At 42.1% G+C, this 12,065-nt stretch overlaps 1 long non-coding RNA gene across 1 annotated transcript; it reads right to left on the bottom strand.

Moving 5' to 3' along the window:
* Positions 1-1,627: 1,627 nt before the first annotated feature.
* LOC124126855 lies at positions 1,628-3,096 on the bottom strand. The gene is made up of 4 exons (XR_007220495.1): positions 3,041-3,096; positions 2,682-2,840; positions 1,850-2,472; positions 1,628-1,682 (listed from the first exon to the last, which is right to left on the bottom strand). It is a non-coding gene; the product is annotated as an uncharacterized LOC124126855 (long non-coding RNA).
* Between the last annotated feature and the right edge of the window lie 8,969 nt (positions 3,097-12,065).

Below are 12,065 nucleotides of genomic sequence, written 5' to 3'. Positions count from 1 at the left end.
TTTGAAACGTTTGATCTGTACTTATTTGTATTCAGATGTATATATCCAGGGCAGCATGGCTCAACTACACCTGTATATATCCATCACCCCGATAGAGACCAAAATAAATTTCATATGACGGCTTTGGAGTAAGTGGTAATAGAACAGGGAAGTAAGAATCACGTTGTACCCCAAAACAGGTGACGTTGAAAGACAATTATAACTGATCTAGGAGAAGGGACTGTATCAACTGATATCTGATGTTGTCAGCATCCTTTGTAACTATGACTATACAGATTGTCGTGTTGTAGTCTTTAGTGTGACAACCGCAGATATTGGAGCAGCATGGCTGTTGGGACACTCCACTCCTTGAGAGTTCAGAAACATCGTGGAGGAAAGAAGCTTGGTCCACACTAGTCCATTGATATTGGGGGGAAATGCCTGTTGGAGAGATAGATACATTCGTTGTATATGAACACAGATGGAAGATGGTTAAACATGCATGTGCATATCTTCATGTCTATTGTCAACAGTCGGCCTGTTCTATCATAACGTCAAGAAGTTCAGTCAGATGTAGCACCAAAACGAAACAAGGTAACAAATCATACATATTTCGCCTAAATCCAACTATTTGTGGAGAAGGTTTTAAGCCGGAGAGGTGTACAAGCACACATATCCCGCTTGGCTAGGCCTAGTGCCCTCGCAAAATAGTCTCCAAAATTGCCAAAACTTATAAAATGCCTTAGATACGTCGCAATTATCCCTGTAGGTTATTCAGATTCACGATGGTTAATTCTGACTTGATCGCCGAATGACAAGTGCGACGCCATGTTCGTTTATAAACACTGAAAGTAGTCCCTACTTGACCTTTGATATTTGCATCTATCCGCATATGACCCCAACGGATATCGTTTTTATCCGTTGGCTTTATCCTGCCGAGAAACCTACCCATTATATGATAAATTATATGATAAATAATATTATCTACTATTATCTACTCAAACCTTTAGCGGAGTCATGTCACGATTTCTCGATTACGGAAAATAGGTTTAGGAGGTAAAACGTGAATATGAAAGCATGAGAATTAAAAATAAATATAAAAATATAAAAAACCTTTTTCAAACCAATACCCGTCATCATCCAATGAAGCATGGAAAGTATAATTCTGCAGTTTCTGTGTTTTTATTTCAGAGCCGATTGTTTGACAATTTGAAATGATCCGGGTATGTTATACAAATATGGAAAGGCCACGCTGCCAAACATTTAATTAGTAATCAGCTTAACATAAAGGTTTGTTTAAACTGGTGTCCAACTAGGGTCGCAACTTCACAAGACCATATCACTGTCTGAGTAACGAAACGTATATATAATATATAACATCGCATACGTAGACGAAGTGTAAAGGTAATATGTTTGGAGACTGGTACTAACATGCTTCCATACTGTGGTGCGCAACTACAACTGGTATACAATCAATAATACAGTAAACTACGGTTATAACGAACTAAAATGAGTAGTCCCCTTGAGTTCGTTATAACCGAACTTTACTGTACATATAAACTGCAGCGACCGAGCGTTCATACACTCACCATAGATTAAGAGCGGTGACGGTTGCAGTAGACGGGTGCGGTAGACGGGTGCGGTAGGCGGATGTGGTAGACGGGTGTGGTTGGCGGGGCTGTGTACAGCTGCGTCAAGGGTGCCTGTAAACGTTGAGATTGTGATCAGATGTCATTTCTCATATACCTGAACACGAACTTAGAACTGAATTGACCAAAGGGAAAGATAGGTAGGAAGTTGTTTGGAACAGTCTGTCTATAAGTGAGTCTAATCATTTGTAACCATCAAATAAGCGCAGTTTGGAACTTACCTTATCACTTAGTTCTGTTCAACATCCATAGACGTCAGTGGTAGATACTGCCAACATCCTTCCTTACACCGCACATGATTGGGAATATTCTCAATGTATCATGAATGTCAACCGAAATATTTTGTTGAGGTGACGTTTTAACCAAATGCGTTCTCGGAAGATACATACTTCCTGTATTAAAATCTTTCACAACAATCCCCTAAAGACGTTGACCAAATACAATTACCCTAGAAAATGTTTGTGAATACAACCGAGTCATCGTTCAACTAGAAGGTGTTAGCGGGTATTTCAGGCAGAAACTGAGCCATGAGACATGAAACACCCCTCAACACCTCAGAGCTGCCGAGTCATCAGATGGTACACATGGACAACTTCAGGGACTTGTAAGTGGACGAACGTGTCAAAAGCAGGATGTTGTACCAAGTTTTAAACATACAAAACAGATCTTGATAATTCCAACATGTTAAGTTGGCATCTTTGGATCTTCCTGGTTATGTGAAGATTGATGAAATGAAATGATTCAGTAATAAGATACATGGATATAGAGTGTATCAGAGGGTGTCAATTCCTGCACATGAAGCGGTGTAATTGGCGGATGTTGGAGAGGGTAGCTGTCACCACACCTGAAGAAAAACAATATTTTGTTAATTTCAGAATTATTCAATCACTTTTTTAAACAAACATGACGATCAATTCACATACGTGTGGCATTTTTTGAAGCCGGACAAATAATGTAGGAATTACATGCACTAATATGACAACTGTATCTATATACATTAAGAATTAATTCCTACAGTATAAATGATTCCTTTACAGCTTCTGTTTTACTTACTGCATCTTAGGAGGTAACACCAGATGGCGTGAAGAAGTCGGTGACCGTTGGATTGTTGACGGTGAGGCGGCTGGAGGATGAGGTTGGTGTAAACTGAGGATGGACGGCAACTACGCCTGGCAAGGTGACAGGATGCGTTCTGGTCAGTCGGAACGACACCTAAAGTGATGAGAAGAATTTCGTTAACATATATGAAAGAGGCAATTAACAAGCACCAGGATAAGAACATGTATTATTTGCCATCAAGAATCTACTTTAGAAACTGACTTTGTTTACGGTGAGACCATGGACAGCTGGATATGTTGGCTGGTCCGGATTAGTTTGGTAAGAGAGTCTGACAAGTATGTCAGGTGATGTACCTGAGGCAGGTGGAGGTTGATGCAGGTGGCAATTGAGGCTGGTGCCAGGTGTCAGGTGGCAACTGAGGCTGGTGGCAGGTGGCAACTGAGGCTGGTGCCAGGTGGCAACCGAGGCTGGTGCCAGGTGGCAGGTGTCAGGTGGCAACTGAGGCTGGTGTCAGGTGGCAACCGAGGCTGGTGGCAGCTGAGGCTAGTGGCAGGTGGTAACCGAGGCTGGTGCCAGGTGGCAGGTGTCAGGTGGCAACCGAGGCTGGTGGCAGGTGGCAACCGAGGCTGGTGGCAGGTGGCAACCGAGGCTCGTGCCAGGTGGCAGGTGTCAGGTGGTAACTGAGGCTGGTGGGAGGTGGCAACAGAGGCTAGTGGCAGGTGGCAACTGAAGCAGGAGGAAACCAAGGCAGGTGGTAAGCAAGGCAGGTGGCAACCGAGGCTGGTGGCAGGTGGCAACAGAGGCTAGTGGCAGGTGGCAACTGAGCGGGAGGAAACCAAGGCAGGTGGTAAGCAAGGCAGGAGGCAACGGAGGCTGGTGGCGGGAGGCAACGGAGGCTGGTGCCAGGAGGCAACGGAGGCTGGTGGCAGGAGGCAAGGGAGGCTGGTGGCAGGAGGCAACAGAGGCTGGTGGCAGGTAGCAACGGAGGCTGGTGGCAGGTGGCAACAGAGGCTGGTGGCAGGTGGCAACGGAGGCTGGTGGCAGGTGGCAACGGAGGCTGGTGGCAGGTGGCAACGGAGGCTGGTGGCAGGAGGCAACGGAGGCTGGTGGCAGGTGGCAACAGAGGCTGGTGGCAGGAGGCAACAGAGGCTGGTGGCAGGTGACAACGGAGGGCTGGTGGCAGGTGGCAACGGAGGGCTGGTGGCAGGTGGCAACGGAGGCTGGTGGCAGGTGGCAACGGAGGCTGGTGGCAGGAGGCAACGGAGGCTGGTGGCGACTGAGGCTGGACACAACCTTTAGAAAATAAATTAATGTTTAAAAAATCTTATTAATCTTATTCTGGTTGACTAGTTTGTCAAACAAGCTATTCAAAGAATTCCCTGGCCACACTCGATATACATTGAGTTTTCTATTTGACAAGTATTGTATGTCAACAAATGTTATTGTGCTTGGTCTTTACACATATGCGTCAGACCTGTTCCTCTTTGACGAGGTGTATTGAATTGGAGTTTCTGGAACATCTCAGGGTGGCAGAGTCACCATTGCATGTGGAAAGGGGAGGGGGTGAATGTTGTAGAACGCCGCAGTCAGCAATGTTACAGCTAACATGTGACTGACAAGCGAACATTGGTCGATGGGATTGTAGAATGATCAACGTAAGTACAATCACACATGTGACTCGCCCTAATTGTATTCAACAACCATAAGGTACGGGGTTATCTATTCTGCCCTGGGTCACCTCGAGAGCATATAGAAGAACCCTGTTGGTGAGTGGGGGAGGTCCAAACTCGCTAAATGCAATGTCGGTTCCCAATACAGGATATTTATTATCCAAAAATATACTCGCGTGATAACCTCTATTTTTACTTATTGATATTATCTGCCCACTGCTTTAGGTGCAATCGAGTGGCGTCTGGGAGTTCTGAATGTCTTAAAGGGGAAGTGTACACGCAAAAATCACTTTCTTTTTCTAAACAAAACGCAATTTTAGAATAAGTTAGTATCTGTGTTTGAAAATATAAACTCATTTCTTTCACAGGGAAAGTAGGAAGCTCACAATAGTGTGAAAATGATATGCCGTTATGAGGCCTTCGTTTTTCGCGCTAAACAGGCCTGAGTTATCCCCCTTAGATTATGACGTAATTGGTGCCAATTCAACTTGGTCCCTGTCTATTCTGAACGCAAAAGATATCAAGTACAAGTTTTCGGTGAAACAACATGGCCTAAGACACTCCGGCGCAGTGGTGACTCAGCATAACACTATGCTGGCTGGCATCTGAGACGCTAGAATCATACACCTGTACCTACACCACATGAAGCGGCTCTAACAAAGCATGATGACGTCATAATGTTTATCAATTGGCACCAATGACGTCATATTGCAAGGGGCATAAGCCATGGTGTTTTTGTTATGGAAATAGAACACTTGGTAAATGTGAAAAATATCAATCGTTTTAATGCAAAACATATGTTAATTAATTGTGATATTTTTATATTTTTGTCTATGACACTTCTAGGTTAACACTTTTATTGTGGAAAAAGTACAAGAAAATTAGGTTCATTTCCGTGTGAACTTGCCCTTTAAGTTATTTGGAACGGCCTGTCTATAAAGTTAGGGACACATTTCAACCATCAACGCAGTTTGAAACTTACCTTGTCACTTAGTTCTGTTCAACAAACATCCATCTTGGCTGTAGACTGATACTGCCAACATCCTACCATAGCACCGCACATGATAAGGAAGAGACGTCTTCAACTCAGTGTATCAAGAAAACAAACTGAAATATTTTGTTGAGGTGACGCAACCAGTAAGATCTGACATGCTCATTTCAATGCTGGTATTAAAACCCTGACTGACGTTGTCCAAATACAAATTACCCGAGAAAATGTTTGTGAATGCGACCGAGTCATCGTTCAACTAGAAGGTGTTAGCGGGTGTTTCAGGTAGAAATGTGAGCCATGAAATATGAAACACCCCTTAACACCTCAGAGCTGCCGAGTCACCAGGAGGTACCCATGGACAACATCCGGGACTTGTAGGAGGACGATCGTGTCAAAAGCAGGACGTTGTACCAAGTTTGAAACATACAAAACAGATCCTGATAATTCCAACATGTTAAGTTGGCATCTTTGGAAAATGCCAGTTGTCAAGATTGATAGAATGTTTTGAATAGTTTATGGATAAGATATATTGATATCGAGTGTATCAGAGGTTGTCAATTCCTGCACATGAAGCGGCGTAACTGGCAGGTGTTGTAGAAGGTAACATGTCCCCACACCTGAAGAAACAATATTTCAGAATTATTCAATATTCAATAAACACACATGACGATCAGATCACTTTTGTAAGTTTTTAGTGGACGGACGAGTATCGAGAATGTATGCACTAACATAACCACTATAAAGCAGAAAATCAATCTTGTTTCAAATTGACGGGAAAAAAGTTTGCTCTAAAAGAATTGATTCCAAGAGAATAAATAATTCGTTTATAACTATAGTTTAACTTACCGCATTTAAGGATGTCACACCAGATTAACCTTGTCGCCAATGACAGCTTGTGGCCACCGAGGGTGGACATCTATCACTGCCGGATGAACGAAGCCTGGTTGTTGATTATGATGCCTGCAGTGGTAAGGAGAAACATACCATTTAAACACCAGGGCGGAAACACCTATTCATTGACCAAGATACGCACTAATCTACTAATCGACTAATCATCTCCCAATACCAATTTTACAATTTAAAGAGAGGTTGCCTCAGTGCCGAACAGTTAATCCATGTAATATATGTCGATGTATTTTCATAGAGAACAGAACAGTTTGATGTTGGAGGAAAGCCAGAATTGATGCAGGTCTCAGAATTCACAACTTTGGGCAGAGTCACCATTGCGTGTGGAAAGGTGAGGAGGTGAATGTTGTAGAACGCCCCAGGCAGCAATATTACAGCTAACATTTGACTGACAAGCAAAGTGGTTGATGGGGTTGTAGAATGATCAACGGGAGTACAATCACACATGTGACTGGCCCTAATTGTATTCAACAACCATAAGGTACGGGTTACCTATTCTGCCCTGGGTCACCCCCAGAGCATATAGAAGAATGTTGGTTTAGTGGGTGGGGCCAATGCTCGCTAAATGTTCCCATAATGACTGGAAAATGTTTGCCCTCAAGAATTAATTAACTATAGTTTAACTTACCGCATTTTGGGATGTCAATTATCGTTGCCTCTTCCTGATGAAAGCTACCTGGTCTCTGGTTACGATGTCTGAAGTAGTAAGGAGATGTTCGTCAACATATTTAGAAACATAACATTTAAACAGGGTGGAAACACCTCTTCTTGGACCAAGATACACACTAATCTACTTCTGCAACAACATGCTTGCTGTGAAAGGCGACTATGCTCGTCGTAAGAGGTGAGTAACGGGATCGGGATCGATGTTCATGTCAATCACTGGATTGTCTGGTCTAGTCTCGATTATTTACAGACCGCCGTCATATAGCTGGAATATTGCTGAGTGCGGCAAGCAACAAACAAACTAACTTCTGCAACCATCTACTAACACCAATTTCCGAAACATATCAATCCTGTCCGCAAATTTCACAATTTCAAGAGAAGTTGCCTCAGTGCCGAACATCGATCCACGCTATTTGAATACAATGACATGCATCAACTAAGTTACGAGCCTGACCACCCGATCCCGTTAGATGCCTGTAACAAGTATGGGTTGCTGAAGATCACGTCTGACCCGGATGTTGAAGGGACTAAATGTGAGCGGGTGACTGTATATCATTATTCCACCAATATCAGAGATTGGGACAAGAATGGGCACAATACGTGGGATAACGTAACAATAGTTGAGAAACTAGGTCAACCCACGTAGAATAGGTCAATGTGTTGACTCCCTTTGTAGTGAGTGAGTGAGTATGGTTTTACGCCGCTTTGAGCAATATTCCAGCAATATCACGACGGGGGACACCAGAACTCCCTTTGTAAATGATACATCTCGACACATTGGGTCAACTTACTGGTGATGCCTCCTCCCAGGGTCATCTGCAGAGCACCGGCAGGCTTGCGGACGCGTCCCCTTCTCTGTAATGAAACAAACAATACTTAGACCCTTACTCAAAGGATACAGTCCCACTTACTAGGAATATATATATAAACGATACAAATCATTTATCACGTTCCTATTGTGTCTGTCGGTTTGTGATTTAACGCTGCGCTCAGCAATAGGTCTCTATATAATGGAGTCTGGAACAGACAATCCAGTGATTGACCATGAACATCAATTGGGATACGATGACACGATGTTACTGAACCTGACCACCCGATCCCGTTAGTCGCCTTTCATGGCAAGCATGTTCACGGGACAGTGAGTTGGGGTTTATTGTCGGAGTATATCAGTGTTATGGTGAAGTATCGGATTAAAGTGAGACCAAGTTCTAGGGAACAGCCACCGTTAAAGATATATATTTACGATACTAATCACGTATTGATGATGTTGCTATTGTAGAAAGTGAGGGAGTATTGTTCAAGTATATTAATACAACATTTGAGAGAAGATCGTCCTAGATGCTGATGTTGCAATTTCAAGCTTGCTGTTGAGACTTGCAGGTATGGAAATACCATATACGATGAAAGATGTATGTATGTATCAAGTTCATTGTAAAATCAATCAATATCATACAATTAAAACAATTATTGATATCATTGCTATTAAAAGAAACGTCTGTCTATTTCTGTATGTAGAGACAAGAAATACCAAATTGTAAATCTTATGCATAGTCACGCTTTTTGCAGGTATTTTGGAACAAAGACAATTTACAATTTAAATTTTAGGGAAAGATGGTACTTAAATGGACAACAAATTAATGAAGTTAATGGTTATAAGTATCTCGGCATAATGTTTAATTCAACACTAAATATGAACAAATGTGTATCTGACTTATCACTGCGAGAGAAACGAGCTTTACTTAATATAATGTCTGTTACACATAAACTTGGAGTTATTACTCCAAAAGTATTTTTCAAATTATTTGATACTCAAATACAGCCAATTTTATTGTATGGATCTGAAGTGTGGGGTTACCGAAGATATGAATGTTTAGAAAGAATTCACCTCCTGGCATGTAAAAAGTTTCTTCGCGTTGGAATAGCAACACCAAATAATATGATATATGGAGAATGTGGAAGATTGTTTAAAATATTGCTTTAATATCATCCGTATGCCAGAACATCGGCTTCCGAAAAAAGCTTATAACATGCTCTTTCATTTAGGTTACATGGGTATCGCATATTAGGACACTATTATTCTCACATGGATATGGGTATATATGGCTTAACCAATCTGTTGGTGATCAACATTTATTTCTAAATGATTTTCGTAAAATAGCAATAAATATGTTCTATCAAGGGTGGCATTCCAACTTGGAAAACAGTTCACGTTATGATTTGTACAGAACATTTAAGACTCTATTAGAGCCAGAAAAATATCTATCAGTTTTAACAAATAGTCACCTAAGAAATGGATATATTAAATACAGACTTGGCTTGTCAAAACTTATGATCAACTATGGACGGAATATATCACTTGAAAGAATACAAAGAATTTGTCCATTCTGTAACTCTGCAATAGAAGACGAAATACATTTTACCTTTGAATGTCCTTATTATGCAGAATTACGTACTAAATATATACCAGAATGTTTCTTATCTAAGACGAGTAGAATAGCGTTTGTTTCTATTTTGTCATCGAATGATGCCGATGTAATGTTTAAACTGTCTTTATTTGTAAAACATGGGATGGAACTACGAAATAACATGTTGAGTGGAAATTCATAATTTTAATTACCTCACGCTAGAAAGTTCTCATGATTATCACCGATTGTTAAATGAATGTTATATTTATATAATTTTTGTTGTATCTCCCAATGTGTAAATTCTCACCCACTGTATTTATCTGAACTTGTATATGGGCCTATGGCTTTTGATACAATAAACGTCTTTGACTTGACACTGAATAGAAGTGTCTATATCTCGGTATTATGGTCAGGAATCAGCTTACAGTTGGACGAGCGTCTCGTGGTAGCCAGCTACGCTAGTCAGATCGACTCACAACATTTTATGATTTTACCGCCGCTTCTGCAGAGCGAATTGCGGCGCCTTAGATGTCTGGGCCACCCATGCCCCCGAATGTGACAATGAAACACCCTAACGGACTATTGTCCTCTGATGCAGTTGCATTAAGGAGGTACGGCAAAATGCAAGTCGCTGCTGGTCAAACCAGTACTTCTATAATCGTTGGGTATGGAAATCAGTCTCCTAATATCATGTCAATTAACAAGAGATGAAACGAAATCTCACCGAAGTCCTTTGCGCCTCATCTAAAACACGCATCAGAGCCTGGTACGGTTGTTGCTGTTGCTGCTGCTGTTGTTGTCTCTGCTGTTCGCGAGCCTGCCTCTGCTGCTGCATCCGTCTTTCCTGTTGACGCTGTTGCTGCTGTTGCTGTTGCTGTTGACGAATCATATTTACATTCCTCTGTCTGTGACGTTGATCGCGTCTATTGTTGGCAGCATGATTCTGAGAGAAGAAATACCCAATTATGAGATATAAGATACAATTATACTATTCTAAAGACGAAATAACTGTTTGTTTGTTGTATTTATATAAATTATTGAACTGTCTGTACTATATACTGCAGCTATGTGACGGCGATCTGTGAACAGTCTTGACAGTCTTGTGATTGACATCATGAGCATCGATCAACTCAATTGGGATACGATGACAGGCATCAACCAAGTCAGTGGGCTTGACAACCCGATCCTGTTAGTCGCCTCTCTAGTATTTACAGATCGCCGTCATGTGACTGTAGTGAGTGAGTTAATATTGAACGTCACATCTAAAAACCTGTCATCGATGGACAGTACGATCAATAGAATATCACAGATAAATATATAAAACTAGCATACAACCATAAACAGATATCAATATATGTAATAATACAATATAAAAAAGTTCTAAACATCGTCAACAACCGAAGGTAGATCACCATGCTAGGGTCTCGTGTGGCTGGAATATTGCTGAGTGGGGCGTTAAACAACAAACAGATCAAATGTACAAAATCATGACCATGTGATCGATATTGCGAGCATCGATCCACGGCGTCGAGGTACGATTCAGGAAATCAATTAAGTCACCTAGCCTGATCCCCCGATCCACTAAGTCACCCAGCCTGATGCCCCGATCCACAAAGTCACCTAGCTTGATGCCCCGATCCACAAAGTCACCTAGCCTGATCCCCCGATCCACAAAGTCACCTAGCCTGATGCCCCGATCCACAAAGTCACCAAGCCTGATCCCCCGATCCACTTAGTCGCCCAGCCTGATCCCCCGATCCACAAAGTCACCTAGCCTGATCCCCCGATCCACTAAGTCGCCCCTAACGAACAGTATATGTTGCTGTGGGCCATTCTATCCCGGAATTACCAGATGTTTTAGTGGAACATTGTGTTGCTATGCACAGGAGTGTTGAATACGAGGTTTAACTGAAAAGCTCAGGGGAGGAAGAAAACGCGATGGTGAAGCTAAGCCCTAAATTGAGGTCCTTTAACAATGTCAAGGACGATTAATTCAGGCATCTTAGGATACATGTCAAGATGAATCTAAAACTATCAATGATAATTAACTACATAGTATACTCACAGTTGGAACCGTCTGTGTCGCCAAAGTGCCTAGAGTTACTCCCGTCACTCGTACAGCTGAAGCGGATGGTGCCGATGTAGAAGCGGATGGTGCCGATGTAGAAGCGGAGGGTGCCGATGTAGAAGCGGAGGGTGCCGATGTAGAAGCGGATGCTGACGATGTTGCTGTCGACAAGAATCCCTAAGAAGAAATGAAAGAGTTGACATTATGTAGGTGTGTACATGCATGTATACAGACAGTGCACGTGCTCGTTATGTATATTGTGTAGCGTGCCTGGACAAACTCAGGTGGCCCAAACATATGTTTTCCATGCCTGTTACCGACCCCAAAACATGCCTTGTTTCTTCAGGGAAATTTATATTTAACAGTAACTAGCAAAAGCCCTGACAATAAAACAACGCTTAGTCACCAATGTGAGTTCTGAACTGAATATGAAACCCTTCATTTTGCCCTAGCTCATTTCCTAAGTACATGTAGACTGGAATACGAATTGATGAGCTAGTAGTTATATAAACAGTCGAAGAGTTATCTCAGAGACTCGATTACATCATTGTGCAGACAGAAGACGTAGCTCCAACACTGCAGGTGCGGCCTGTGTCAACATCAAGGTGTCACGCCACCACAAGACTGTTATGATGTTCACATTGGTGTTAAACCTGAATTCATTCTTGTGTC

This window comes from Haliotis rufescens, unplaced genomic scaffold (assembly GCF_023055435.1).
Source record: "Haliotis rufescens isolate VD_foot unplaced genomic scaffold, xgHalRufe1.0.p SCAF_13, whole genome shotgun sequence".
Taxonomy (NCBI): Eukaryota; Metazoa; Mollusca; class Gastropoda; order Lepetellida; family Haliotidae; genus Haliotis; species Haliotis rufescens.
The sequence above is the reverse complement of the archived record's forward strand: the minus strand, read 5'-3'. Positions and strand labels throughout refer to the sequence as shown.